The sequence below is a fragment of the Chlorocebus sabaeus genome, chromosome 12 (genome assembly GCF_047675955.1).
Source record: "Chlorocebus sabaeus isolate Y175 chromosome 12, mChlSab1.0.hap1, whole genome shotgun sequence".
Lineage (NCBI taxonomy): Eukaryota > Metazoa > Chordata > Mammalia > Primates > Cercopithecidae > Chlorocebus > Chlorocebus sabaeus.
Genome location: NC_132915.1, coordinates 80,060,255 through 80,073,931, shown reverse-complemented (window position 1 = coordinate 80,073,931; position 13,677 = coordinate 80,060,255). Strand labels below are relative to the sequence as shown.

Here is a 13,677-nt window from a genome sequence, read left to right as displayed (position 1 = left end):
CTTCATTTCCCATGTTTCCTTTCAGACTTAAATTATTCAAGTAATGTATATGTCTTCTCCATTAACAGGCACGAATAATGAGTATTCCTCTTTTGTCAACATCTTCTGTTCTCTGATTTTCTTCCAGTCTAGGTCTGGTCTTTGTTAAACAGTGATACTTAACACAATATTTATAATTGCTAACATCTTTATTTTTTATTTTTGACCATCATTAAATAGTAGTTTTTGCTGCTACCTTCTTTTTTTTTTTTCTTAAAGAGACAGGCTCTTGTTCTGTTGCCCAGGCTGAAGCACAATGATGTGATCATAGCTCACTGCAACCTTCAACTCCAGAGCTCAGGGGATCCTCCTGCCTCAGTTTCCCTTAGGACTACAGGTGGGCGTCACCATGCCTGACTAATTTTTAAAATTTTTTGTAGAGATAGAGTCTCACTATGTTGCCCAGGCTAGTCTCAAACTCCTGGACTCAAGTAGTCCAGCCTTGGCCTCCCCAAAGTGCTGGGATTACAAGCGTGAGCCATCCTGCAGGGCCAGCCCTTTTAAAACTGTTAACTAAACTTTTTGTTGGATAAGGCATTGTCGGTAACTTCTACTCATATATCATTAAGAATTACACAAAATCTGAATGCTGAAACTTACTGGCTGCCATTCAATTTCAAGTAAACCTAAGCCAAAATTAGCCCACTCCATGGAAAATTATTATTGGAATAAGAAGACAAAGAGAGATTCATGGTACTGCTAAGATGAGTCAGATTATCTATGGCACCCTTACCCCTGGCTTCTTTTGGCTAATGACTCACTGCTGATATTCTGCATGGGAACAACAGAGCTCTCCTTCTATCCTTTTTGGCTTTGGGGTCGAGGTGGGCGGAGGGGAGTGGGAAAACAGTAGGAAGCCGGTAGGACTGAAATATGGTTAGAAAACACCGCTCTCCTGAAACACAAGATGCTTTAGAATACTTGAGGAGAGGAAGAAGGGCAACATAATAGTAAAGGAAACTAAAAGGCAAATAACTAGTTCTATAGTTTAATGAATTAATCCATTCATTAAACATGACGGGAACTTATTCTACAGGGTCACAATGAAATTAGCAGCAACGATAAGCTCCAGAAGACAATACACTTTCTTTAAAAAAACAAAAAAACGAGTTCCCTATACTTCCAAGAAAGTCCTAAGTCTATTTTAGAGTTTTCTTAGTCTGAATCAGGCACATGAAGAACTTGCCCCTCTTTGTCTCTTGTTGCTAATCAGAGGAAGGAGTGATGTGACTTATCTCCAAAGCCATTTCCCAAGAAGCCTTTCCGCTCCTCACATCAGCATTGTCCCTTTCTCTTGAATGTTTCACACATCAAGTGCTTGATGATGAATGAGCAGATACCTTTCCATGTTTTCTTTTTAGGACTCAACAATTGAACAGCTCTTTCTAAGGCACTCTTTTTGAACTACAAATAGTTGTTTTGGTACCAAATTTTTAAAATCTAAGACGAGAATTTGACAATATACTTTTGCAGTTGTCTGAAAAAAATATAAAACTGCCATTATCTTTGAATCAGAAATTAATTTACAAGTAGTTATGTCTTCTGTGATCGGTCAAACAGATTTTAAAATATGCTAGTTAGTTGGCAGAGTGCAGTAGCTCATGTCTGAAATCCCAGCACTTTGGGAGGATAAGGTGGGTGGACCACTTGAGGTCAGGAGTTTGAGACCAGCTTGATCAACATGGTGAAACCCCCTCTCCACTAAAAATACAAAAGTTAGCCAGGCATGGTGGTATACACCTGTAATCCCAGCTACTTGGCTTGAGAATCGCTTGAACCTGGAAAGCGGAGGTTGCAGTGAGCCAAGATAGTGCCACTGTACTCCAGTCTGGGCGAGGAAGTGAGACTCTGTCTCAAAAAAGGTTGGGTGCGGTGGCTCACGCCTGTAATCCCAACATTTTGGGAGGCCAATGTGAGTGGATCACTTGAGGTCAGGAGTTTGAGACCAGCCTGACCAACGTGGTGAAACCTCGTCTCCACTAAAAGTACAAAAGTTGACCAGGCATGGTGGTGTACACCTGTAATCCCAGCTATTTGGCAAGAGAATCACTTGAACCCAGAGAGCGGAGGTTGGAGCATTCCAGCCTGGGTGAGGAAGTGAGGCTCCGTCTCAAAAAGCAAAAAAAAAAAAAAAAAAAAAAAAGAAGCAGCAGCCCACGCGGTGGCTCACCCCTGTAATCCCAAAACTTTGGGAGGCTAAGGCAGGCAGATTACCTGAGGTAAGGTCAGGAGTTTGAGACCAGCCTGGCCAACACAGTGAAACCCTGTCTCTACTAAAAATACAAAAAATTAGCCAGGCATGGTGGCAAGTGCCCCTGTAATCCCAGCTACTTGAGAGGCTGAGGCAGGAGAATCGCTTGAACCTAGGAGGAGGAGGTTACAGTGAGCCGAGATCACGCCACTGCACTCCAGCCTGGTCAACAAGAGTGAAACTCCATCTCTCTCTCTCACACACACACACACACACACACAAAAGGCTAGTTACTTGTTAAAAGTCAAAGTTGGTAGGGGTTCCAGGGTAATTTGAGATGAATCCTTTCCAATACATTTTTTTAAACCTCTAGACACTGGCGGGTGTAAACAGGAAAGAGGCCCTCCTTCTTGTGAGCTATATGGCATCCAGTCCCCCTTTCCCATAAATTCAGAAAATTCTTCCTGACACTAAATTCCATCTACTCAGGGAGCAGCAGGTTTAACCTCTAATTGGTATGGAAGTATTTAAAGAGATAAACAACTCTGAATTACTGATTCACAATCATGCACCAGAGGTCTTGAGGTTTTGTAAAGTTAGACAACAATGATAACAAAAGAGCGAATTCCTGAGTTCCACTGTAAGCAGTAAGAATTTGCCTTCATGCATGATGGCCTGATGGAATCAAAGCCACTGGCAACTACACCAGGTAAATAAAAATGGGCTGGAAATCTAAACTATCCGGATTGGGCAGGAATCTGGGCTTGGTATCGTCAGATGATGTCTTGTTTAAACCAACAAATGCTTATTGCTCTCTTTGAAGATAAGAAGGTCCAGAATTTTCTCCATGCTTCAGATTAGGTGAATGTGATTCCAGATTTAGATAAGATGCACATTCATTCAATCAACAGGAAAGTCCTTTTTGAAATGAACTATTTCCCAATGCAAAAAAACAGAAGGATATGAAAGAATCATCAAACTGGGTTTTCTAAGGTCAGAGAAAAACTAGGGTGCAAAGGGGCTGTGAGAGCTTTTTAGATGGGCCCAGCTCACCCTACAGGTAGAGCTCTAACACCATGACACAGAAACCTGCCTTTCCCACTAAATTCCTAGACTAGTTAACAGCTGGTTAGGATGTCTACCATTTACTTTCAAATACTTGGTCAGGGGCAATTTAATACAGCTGTGTGCTTCTGAAATCAGTTTAAATTACATTCCAGGGTCTGACAACCACCCTAACTGGGAACATAAACTCAAGAAATGGTCATCTAGGATCTAATGAGAGATCCCACACCCCACAGGTGGCTTCCTCCAGTACTTAGCTCTCTTGCACTCCCCTGAAGCTTTGCTAATTGGCATAATTAAGGTGAGAAATAGGTTTTCATTAGTGAAATTAGTGGCCTGTCAATTAGCATAATGAATGTTAGAAACCCGTGAAATTGGTGGTGTTCACATTTATGGATTAGAGATCTTCCTCACCCTTTCATGAAGGGGATATGCCAATAGAGCGAGCCCTTTGGTTTATACACCCTTAGGGATGGTGTTTGAGGTTTGAGAACTAACTATTCTTGTTTCTAGCCTTTGGTTCAGGGGACTTTGATTGCTTAACACCCACTAAAATGGTAACAGAATCCTGTTTTCATAAAGTTCCCACATCTGTCTTCAGGCAAGGTAGGGGGGTAGCATCCAGAAACTTAGGGACCTGAGAGTTCTTCATACCATTTTTTACAAATGTTTATTTAACACAAGTCTGTATGGGTGCCAGAATTTGGTCCAAGAGACCTGTGTTTAATATAACCTGGTAGCCAGGCTGCTACTAAAGTCACCTTTATCTACCAAAAAGTGTTTAACAGTTTTGCAAAGCAAATTAATGTGGCTTAATTTACAACAGAGGTGCCTATGTCTCCACCTAAATAATGCAGAAAATGTGGTAATTCAGAGTTTGGCGACCAAAGACCAGAGTCTGGGGTTATTTCTTGGCTCTACCTATAAAAGTCCTACCAGACTTTTTGTACTATAATTATGGAATTCTGCTGAGAATAGAACTCCTTCGTAAGCAGGACTAATAATATCTCCCAAGTCTGTTTTGAGAATTAAGTTAGAAAATGTACTTAAAAGTACTATGTAAACTGTAAAACGGTTAATGCAAATGTTCACTATCATTAAGCCATTTTACATTGAGGTTTAAATGACTGATATTATATTCTTTCTGGCAGCAGACTGAATTTCTTTTGGGAAAAGAGCAGGAGATTTTTAGAAGAAAAGAAATCAACAAGAAAAGATTAAAGAAAAAAGGCCCAGGAAAGACTCAAAGTCAGAACCTATGGCAGCTCTAATCTCCCTAATCTTTCCCTAACCCCAGATCCTTCTGTGTGAATTTTAGTTGAAGCTGAACACAACTAGGAAGATACAGTTGTGCTGCAACAGAGAGAGTAATTTCACAAAATGTCCTTAAAAGTTAAGCCCTGAAATGCAGTAAGTAGAATAAGTAGTCAAGAACCACCAGACCTGGGGCTCCAGTCACGTGGGAAGCAGAGGAGGGGTCACACACTGGATAAAACAGAACCTGGTCCATCTCCATTACTCAGCTAGCCAAGTAAATGTACAAGTGAATGAGACGGCCCTGACAAGCCTGTCCTGTGGGCATCTGTAAGTGTGGCATCCCCATTTTCTAGTAGACACATGTCTAATAGCTTATCATTTCACAGTACATGCACAAACATACGTCAGCTGATGCTTGAAACATGACCCTCTGTTAAGTGGGAAAGGCACAAATTTTATTTCAGTCTTAAAACTTCAGAATAAGAGGTATAGAGAAATAAAGGGACATTTCCCAAGATCATCTGGCTAGTAAGTCCCCTAGCCAGGATTTGAAGGTGGGTTCTTCTCATTCTATCCTGATATATCAAAATGCATTCTCAATAATAGGAGGCTTTTGAAATGACATGGGAAATGGTAAGAAGAGTGGATGGATCAAAAGAGAGTTAGCTTGGCTTTTTGGTTGATCTTTTACTTGCTTGAATCTCTACAGATGATGTGAGACTCACAAGTTAGCTTTAAAAGTCAATGATCTCTTTGCCTTCTTTATTCAGTCTTGGTCAGAGACAGATGAACTCCGTCGAGACTTAACTCTCTGGAGACATATCTGCTGCTCTATGTGTCAGCTGGAAATGTGACTTCTTGGGCCAGGTGCGGTAGCTCAGGCCTGTAATCCCAGCACTTTGGGAGAGTGAGGCGGGTGGATCATGAGGTCAGGAGATCAAGACCATCCTGGCTAACACAGTGACACCCCGTCTCTACTGAAAATATGAAAAACTTAGCCGGGCGTGGTGGTGGGCGCCTGTAGTCCCAGCTACTCAGGAGGCTGAGCCAGGAGAATGGCGTGAACCTGGGAGGCGGAGCTTGCAGTCAGCCGAGATTGCGCCACTGCACTCCAGCCTGGGTGACAGAGCGAGACTCCATTTCAAAAAAAAAAAGAAATGTGACTTCTTGCACAGTCTGGGAGTTTCACCCTCTGGGCTGGTCTCTGAAGGGGTTCTGTTTCCTCTGGCCACTTGCCAGAGGTAAAATATTAAGATCCCATGTCCATGTCATTGTGATGGACACTGTGAGAAAAGGCTGCAACTCCTCACCAACACCACAAGTGAGATTCTAGAAGCCTGTTTATATTTGCACAGAAAACACAACAGCAGGGCCCTGATCCCTGACCCACTGGGCATAGACGCCCATGTGTTCTTTCTGCCCAGGGTACCTAGGCCTGCAGCTAGGCATGTCATGAACAGAAATAACTTTAAGGAAGTGCATTTTCCTTAGCAGGTCTGCCTGAGCCCAGGCAGAGACCAGAAAGGTGTCCTTCACCACAAGGACAATGTTCACTCTGTTCACAGCCTCCGCTCTGCCCCACCATCCTCAGGCTGTTAAAGCTCGACAGTGTCCCTAACCCATCTCGACCTCCCAGGCTCCTAGCCTAAATGCACAGTGTGACCCAAATTACTCAAACACCAGGCTGTACAACCAGGTTTCTCTGCTCTGAATAACCCAGATTACTTCCTACTAAAGCCATGACATTTAAATTAGAAATGCTTTTCTCCAGATAATAGGTGACCCGATCCTTTAATCCAGTTATTTATAAGTTCCACCAAAACTACAAACTCACTCTTGGCCTAGGAACAGAGGCATGGCTATAAAACAAAAATTCTTCATAGCTGTGAAATCAGAGAGTATCTCCGTTTTCGCTTCTCATCCTGCCTCTCTTTTGTAAGTCACGTTTTCAGTACACAGGACGCAACGACAATCATGATGAAGAACTGGTTCCACCAGCTATGCGTGGCTGTCTTTAGAGAGGTTCTTCCTAAACTTTTAACTTTCCGGCTAAGTCAGGATGTCTCCAGCACTAAGGCAAATGCAGAAGGGGTAGGTGGGGTAGGGACGGCGGGCGGGGGTGGGGGTGGGGGCGGTGGGAGAAGGAAGTGCACCTGGCTGGTGGATGATGCCCAGAGACCTAAAAGATGACCACATCAGCTGAACCTCATCAGCTTTGGACAAACCAGGCAAAGCTACAGTCAGGAGGTCTGGGGGAGGCTAACTCCCCAAACTGAGGGAACCCAAGGCATAAGGAAGGGGAACAGAAGTTGAAGAGGTCAACACTACCTTGGATCCATAAGCATACCCTGGGACCCTGCACAGCTATATGCGCTCAGCCTGGGCCATGTGAGGTCCTCAGAGCTCCAAGGTGATCCCCCATCCCCAGCAAGAAGCTAACAGACTTGGAGGGAGTGAGTACCAGTTCCCATAAGAAGAACAAATAGCACCAGGGGAAGGAAGGGCTGCAGCAATAGCTGGAAATAAACTTCCAACCCTCTTCAACGGCGCAAATCACGCCGGGCAAAAATAATTGAAGAAAGCGCGGTGTACCAAAGTTTCTAAGCAGGCTGGCTGCACCTCCTCTGGCCCTCTCTGCTGAAGATGGCAGGAAGCAGAAGAAGCTGGAACTCTGAGGGGGCCCACCCGTTCCACCCTCCCCTGAAGGCACAGAGAGCAGGAAAGTCTGGGAACTGCTTGCTGCATGAGTTAGGCTTTGGGCTTCTAAGCTGAGCTTACAAGCAGGAAGTGGCGGAGAGGAGAGGCCCCGGGTGATAACTTGGGCCACATTCCAGTCCTGAGCAGGCTGTCCTCTTCCATGCCCCCGGCAGAGCTTCTTCCGGCCTGTAGAACTAGGGGCCTGTGTTGATTGTGGGAAACTGGGAACCAAGCCACTCCCTAAGGAGGCTAGAGCCTCCCCTCCTAGCTGATGGAAGACAGACGGCCAGACTCCAGACCTCAAGCACTCCTGGGGCAAACGCAGGCTAAATTTGGACCCGGCAGGCTTGGGTTAATGCTGTGACCCTTAAAATGGGCAGATACTAAAACCACTTCTTGGGTTTGCCTCCATGGATCTCCTGCCATGAAGCCATTACAGCTCAATGTGACTAGGGCAGTTCTAAAAAGAAAACTCAACGCCTTGGAGGCCAGGAGTCCTGTTCCTGCTCCTGCAGGCCCAGCCTTTTTTTCTGAGAGCTTCTACGGTATTGGTCAAAAGAGTAATTCGCCGTTCTGCTATTCTCTCTGTCTTATGCCTCAGGTACAGGTATGAAGACGGGATGAAAATACTTCTGGAACTCCCCACCTCTTCACTGGAAACAAGGCTTGCCTGTGTCTTGACCCACATTCCTGGTGAAGGAGACTGGTCAATTTCTCATAGAACGGAGTCTGCCCCAGCACCACAGCTTAGCCTATTAATAACATCCTCTTAGCCCTGCTGAAAAGTCAGTGGCTCCAATCACATCTGGAAAATGTTAAGGTGTTATTTGATGAATACATTTACAGCTTAGGCTTTCTGTGAAAGATGGTGTGTGTGGTGGGGGTCGGCAGTGGGGAGGGGAGGAAAGGAAGGAAGCTGCTGTTGCCTTTTCTGCAGCAGCAGATGAAAGGGTTGTTTCTTTGTTACTTGGAGACCCACTTCTTACAGGAGTGACTGGGAGGCTTCCGGGTTTCCCGTGAATGAGGAGAGATGTGAGTTTCATGTTTTCCTCAATGGGGAATACCAAAGGCCCTATCAAGGAGCCCTCGGATGCTCTTCTCACCAAAGGCCCTTTTCACTGTGAGATTATTTTGCAAGGTAGTCCCCACCCCAGAATAAACCAAGCTCAAGGCCACAGAGGGAACTCTGGCTCCTGCAAGCTGAGATTTCTAGGGTAACTGATTCTGGTAAAGACAAAAGCAAGCCTCGTTGTTCAATTCTTTATAAATTTGCTGTGTCCCTCTTGGTTTAAAAATAGTTCCGGATCTTGGGTTCATGCCTAGTGAGCAGGTCACGGCAGGGATCAAAAGCCAAGCACTACTGTGGACCCAGCAGAATCCACTATATTGAGGCTGAGCCCCAAGAAAAAACGGTGCCAGATGCATTTGTGGTTAACCCTCTGTCTACAGACAATTCTGTGCCTATGAACAAAGCTGGTGAGGGTCTCCTTCCATCCCCATGGGACCTCCAAGAGACAGGTACCACACATTCACCCAAAAACCATATTCCCCCAAGCCACCCTGTGAATGTGGTGAGTTCCACAGCATGGAAACAGAAGGCTAGCTGTAGACCATAGGACTGGGTCTCTTGAACAAATACTAGAGGATGGCTAGGAAATGAGGCACCAGAATCACCCAGTCACTTGGTTCTGTTCTGGAAAAGGGCACACAGATTCTCAGACACACTCGCACCATCTTCAAAGCATGATCTGCCACAGACGACTCATATAGCTTTGCACTGTATGTGCAGGACTGAGTATCCTCTTTGCCTCTTAGCACAAAAGCTGAGAGTTTTATAAGATTTGCAAAAAAAAAAAAAAAAAAAAAAAAAAGAGAGAGAGAGGAGAAGCAAGACACCAGTCTGAGCTCGGCCGCCCACTTTACAGCACTCTCTTACAGCAAGAAAGGACTCTCCACAACACACGAGAGACTCAGAAAACCTCTTCCATAAAGACACTGGCCTCAAAAAACTGTCCTTTCAAATTAGAAAGAAAAGGACAAGAAGATAAGTCAGCAGACTTGGCTTACCCTGCCCAGAGCGCGCGCCTCAAACCTCCTCAGTGAGAACTGCCTTTTTCCAGACAGATTCCTGCGTGCGCCCTGGCTCAAGCTGGACAAATTCCTCCTGAGCCTCCTGACGGAAGACTGTGATGTCACCGTGGGCCCTCCCTCTGCTCCCTAAAAGGCCATTCACACAAAGAAGGACTTTAACCTCCTTCGGAGAAGCCTGGCCCCTCCCTGGCTGGCCAGAGCTGGAGGGCAGCGGCATTCCCAGCGAGAGCAGGCCCAGCCTGCTCCTGTCACACTCAAGGCTGAACAGAGAAGCAGGAGCTGGCGGCATTGATGTGAATCAGATACCTCTGTCTTCTCGGCAATTCAGAGGTGGGCCCTGGGACAAGCAGGGAATTGATATCCCAGGGGTATTGAGGCAGCAAAAAATCTGAAAGACCCTGGAGAAATCTCCAGTTAGACTTTTCAGGACAGCTTGTGGTATGTGCTTGTGCGTGTGTACATGCATGTGGTATGTGCATGTGTGCGTGTGTGTGTGATAACAAATGCTCACCACAGAACATTTGGAAAATAAAAAATATTCATTACCCCTCCACTCAGAAAAAGAAGTTAATATTTCATTTCATTCCATTGTCTTCTCAGAAATACATATTTAATATCACTGAGAGCAGACAGTAAATGCAATTCTGTGCCAAGTTTTTTTTTACTCATATCATTTCACAAGCACTTTTTACGTTATTTAACAGCCCTTGTAAGTTGTATTTTAAGTGGCTACATTATGGTCCATGCCAAAGTGGACAGATGCATCTGAAGTCTGAAATGAGTGCTCTCATTTGAAGGAATGTCTGGAGTAAGTAGCTGCACCATCCCATGGCTAACAACAGTCCTCTGCCATCAAGAAAACAGATGTGCATTTGCCTTGGATAGAGACATCAGCGTCACCTCAGAATAGGGTCCCCAGCACTACACTGAGTCTAACGGGGAGTTGGCGTGTTTATCAGTGCTCCCTGCCTGATAACACCGCTGGCTCAACTCTACCTCCAGATTCTGTCCACCTCGTTCCCTGGAACTCTACGTTGACCTGGAAAATTTGGGGCATAACTTACAGGCGGAACTAGAAAGTCAGTCAGAATTCCAGGTCAGTTCAGTACCATGAAGTACTCACTTTTTCAGTAAGATTTTAGAGGACAAAGAGAACTGAGATTTACAGTAAACTGGGGGAAAGATGACAAAGGCCACGCATGGTTCTGTGGGGCTAGCTCATTTGCGGTCAGTTTTGGAGCAGTTTGTCCTGGTGAGTAGCCGAAAGATGGAACAGGGTTCACCTGTGGTCTGCACACCAGCCAGTACAGCAGACCTACTGGGACGCTCCCAAGCACACAAGTCAAGGAAGGGATAATCAGAGTAGATGGCGCCCAGGCAGGCTCTTTTGAAAAGGAAGCTAAAAGTAGACTTCACAAATATTTACAGCATCTAAACAACATTTTCCATATGCTAAAAACATTTTCCAAATTTATTTAGAAATATTGGGGAATTCCTCAGTGACTGACTTGGTGGTATCAAGTCACCAGGGAGCTCCAAGGGAACTCTGAATTGATGCTGCCCTGTGGAATAATTGGAATGTTCTGTTGTGTAGCCAAAGGCACCTGAATATGCTACTTAGTCATCTAAAGTAAAATGAGGCGGGGAAATCACATGCCAATGGCATTGCTCCACTTGAGAAGGAAGAACCAGGGCAGGACTTTCCATTATGAGGTGCCCTCAACCAGCGATGCAAAAGGGGTACCCGGGACCCACTCCATTACCGCACCTGCCCCTCCACATCCGTGGGAAGATTTGTTTAAAAAAAAGGTTTTAAATCTGCCCTATCCACAAAAGACAACTGTATGTGCTCTTAAAGTACTATTTTCCAAGGAGTAGGTTTGCATATGACCTGGCATCTCAGAGACACCAGAGTCCACTACACACACAAACACACATATGCTCCACCCACACACAGGCACACCGTTGTGTGTTGACTTGAGTCATCTCCACAGATTCTTATGTTGAAGTCCTAACACCAAGGACCTCAGAATGTGACCTTATTTGGAGATCAGACTTTACAGAGGTAATCACGTTTAAGTGAAGTCACCAGGGTGGGCCCTAATCCAGTATGACTAGGATCTTTAGAACAAGAGGAAATGTAGACACAGAGATGTGCATAGAGGGAACACAACTATTTATAAGGCAAGGAGAGGGGCCTGGAACAGATCCTTCCCTCACAGCCCTCCGAAGGAACCAACTCTGCTGAGGATTTTGCATTGCTAGCCTGCCAACTGTGAGACTATACATTTCTGTCGTTTGAGCCTCCCCCCACCAATTTGTGGCACCTTGTCATGGTAACCCTAGCAAACTAATCTATATACTCACACATGCACACCCATGCATTTGTATGTGTGCATGCACACAAAAACACACACATTCACACACTTCCGAGTCTTCCCTCAACCCCAAGCTGCAAAAATAGGGTTGAGGTTAGAAAAATACTCTGTGGCAAAGTCACAGTTAGGTACTCCAGAAAAGTGGATTATACTCAGAGGCAGAGGGAGACATGAACCACCAGCAAGCTAGCCTCAGCCTGCAAAAGCATAAACGGAGCCATCCTACACCTGATGACAGTGGAGTCTCTAGAGAGAAATGACCAGTGTGGAATCCAGCAGGTAACAGGAAGCTGCAGCTCACACCTCTACACCCTCTAAGCACCCACCGTGAGCTTGGGGTGGGTTTTCTGAAAATAAATTTGCACTGCCGGTTTAATTCTCCTGGTGCCGTTACCTGATCTCATTAGTCTCTGAGGATGCCTTGCCCTAGGGGAAAAGAAGCCATTTTGAAACTTGGTCCCGGTTGACTGGGAAGTAAACTTCAACTTATGAGGGTCTAGCCACTGGGGTTTAAAGACAATTGATACCATTATGATCATCATTCAGTGAACGTCTGTAGTGCGCCTACTGTGTGCCTTGTCTGTGCCACATACCCTTCCATAGCTTCTATTTAATCCTCCCATTAATGGCAAAGTGGGGATTACCATGCACTCTGCAGAGGCGCAGACCCCAGCCAATGGCAGCCACCTCTTCCCTAGGGTCACTCTGCTGGTTAGGAACAGAGTTCTGGCTAGAAGCCATGAATCCCCAAAATGCAGCAGGGCTCATGGAAGCCACACCAGGCAGCTCAGGAAGGAGCAGACCCAAGAAGCATTTGGGCCAATGCAAATAAAAGAAAAAAATCTTAAGGCCAGGACCAGTGGCTCACACCTGTAATCCCAGCACCTTGGGAGGCTGAAGCAGGAGAATCAATCACTTGAGTCCAGGAGTTTGAGACCAGCCTGGACAATGTAGTGAGACCTTGTCTCTACAAAATTTGAAAATTAGCCAGGCTCAGTGGCATGCACCTGTAGTCCAGCTACTCTGGAGGCTGAAGCAGGAGGAACTTGAGCCTGGGAGGTCAAGGCTGCAGTGAGCCATGATCAAAAAACAAAAAACCTTAAGACATGTCTGTAATGTAAGGCAGCAAGAGACTACTTTGAAACTGTAGGCCAGCTGCTAGGAGTTTTGGGAAGGCCTCATTTCCCCTCTGAGTCTTAGTTTTCTGGTCTGTAAAATGAGATCCCAGCTACGTAAACCCTCACAATTCACTTCTCCTAATCTCTGTAAGTTCTGTGGTTTTAGCATAAACTTTGGGCAAAGGTGAACTCGTTCTGAGTGGGCAGAGTCTCAAGAAAGCCTGCAAGATGATAGAAGCAGCAGCTGCCTTGGAAACCAGGTGATACTTTTGCCGAGAGGGATTTTAAGAGTTCCCGGAAGGAGGCGCGGCTTGCAGACAATCCCCTTGTCAGAACTTTGTCTCTTTAACGGAAGGATTTTATTCTGCTAAATGTAACTATCCCACTTGTGACAGTCACCAGTCACTAGTACCTTAGTGTGACATAAAGTTCCAAAAATAGGTTTGAAGAGGTCAGGAAGGAGTGAGCCCCGCAGGGTAGAGAGGCTGGCTTCAAACAGAGTTAAGAGCCAGCCCATTGCCTGGAATTGCAAAGTAGCAGGTGCAGGGGAAAGGGTGGCACTGGGAAGGTTCCCCTCCCCGTTTCCTGGTGCTTAGGGAAGCTGGGGCAGCTTCTCAAGCTGCTCCAAGGCCCAATTCAAGGCACACAGAGAAGGAAGCCTGGGCCTCACAACTGCCCTTCCTCCTCACACGCCCAGTCTTGTCCTCTCCCTCCTTACCCTTCAGATAGGTTCCTCCTCCAAGCCCCGTCACCAAAAGACCCTACATCTCAGCATGCAGTCAGGTCTTTAAAACAATTTGCACTTACATGTGAATCGGATGGGAATACTTACAATTCAAGG

The 13,677-nt window shown here is 45.6% G+C and overlaps 1 protein-coding gene across 9 annotated transcripts in view; it reads right to left on the bottom strand.

The window, feature by feature from the left end:
• The window catches only part of PALM2AKAP2 (PALM2 and AKAP2 fusion), a 550,991-nt gene that overhangs the window by 37,636 nt on the left and 499,678 nt on the right, over positions 1 to 13,677 (bottom strand). Inside the window, exon 1 of one of the 9 annotated variants that reach the window (XM_073021833.1) lies at positions 9,317 to 9,413. The exons of the other annotated variants lie outside the window; for them this stretch is intronic. The gene's annotated coding sequence lies outside the window, so the exon portion shown is untranslated. Of the gene's footprint in view, positions 1 to 9,316; positions 9,414 to 13,677 lie in introns of those variants that run through there. 9 annotated transcript variants of the gene reach the window in all.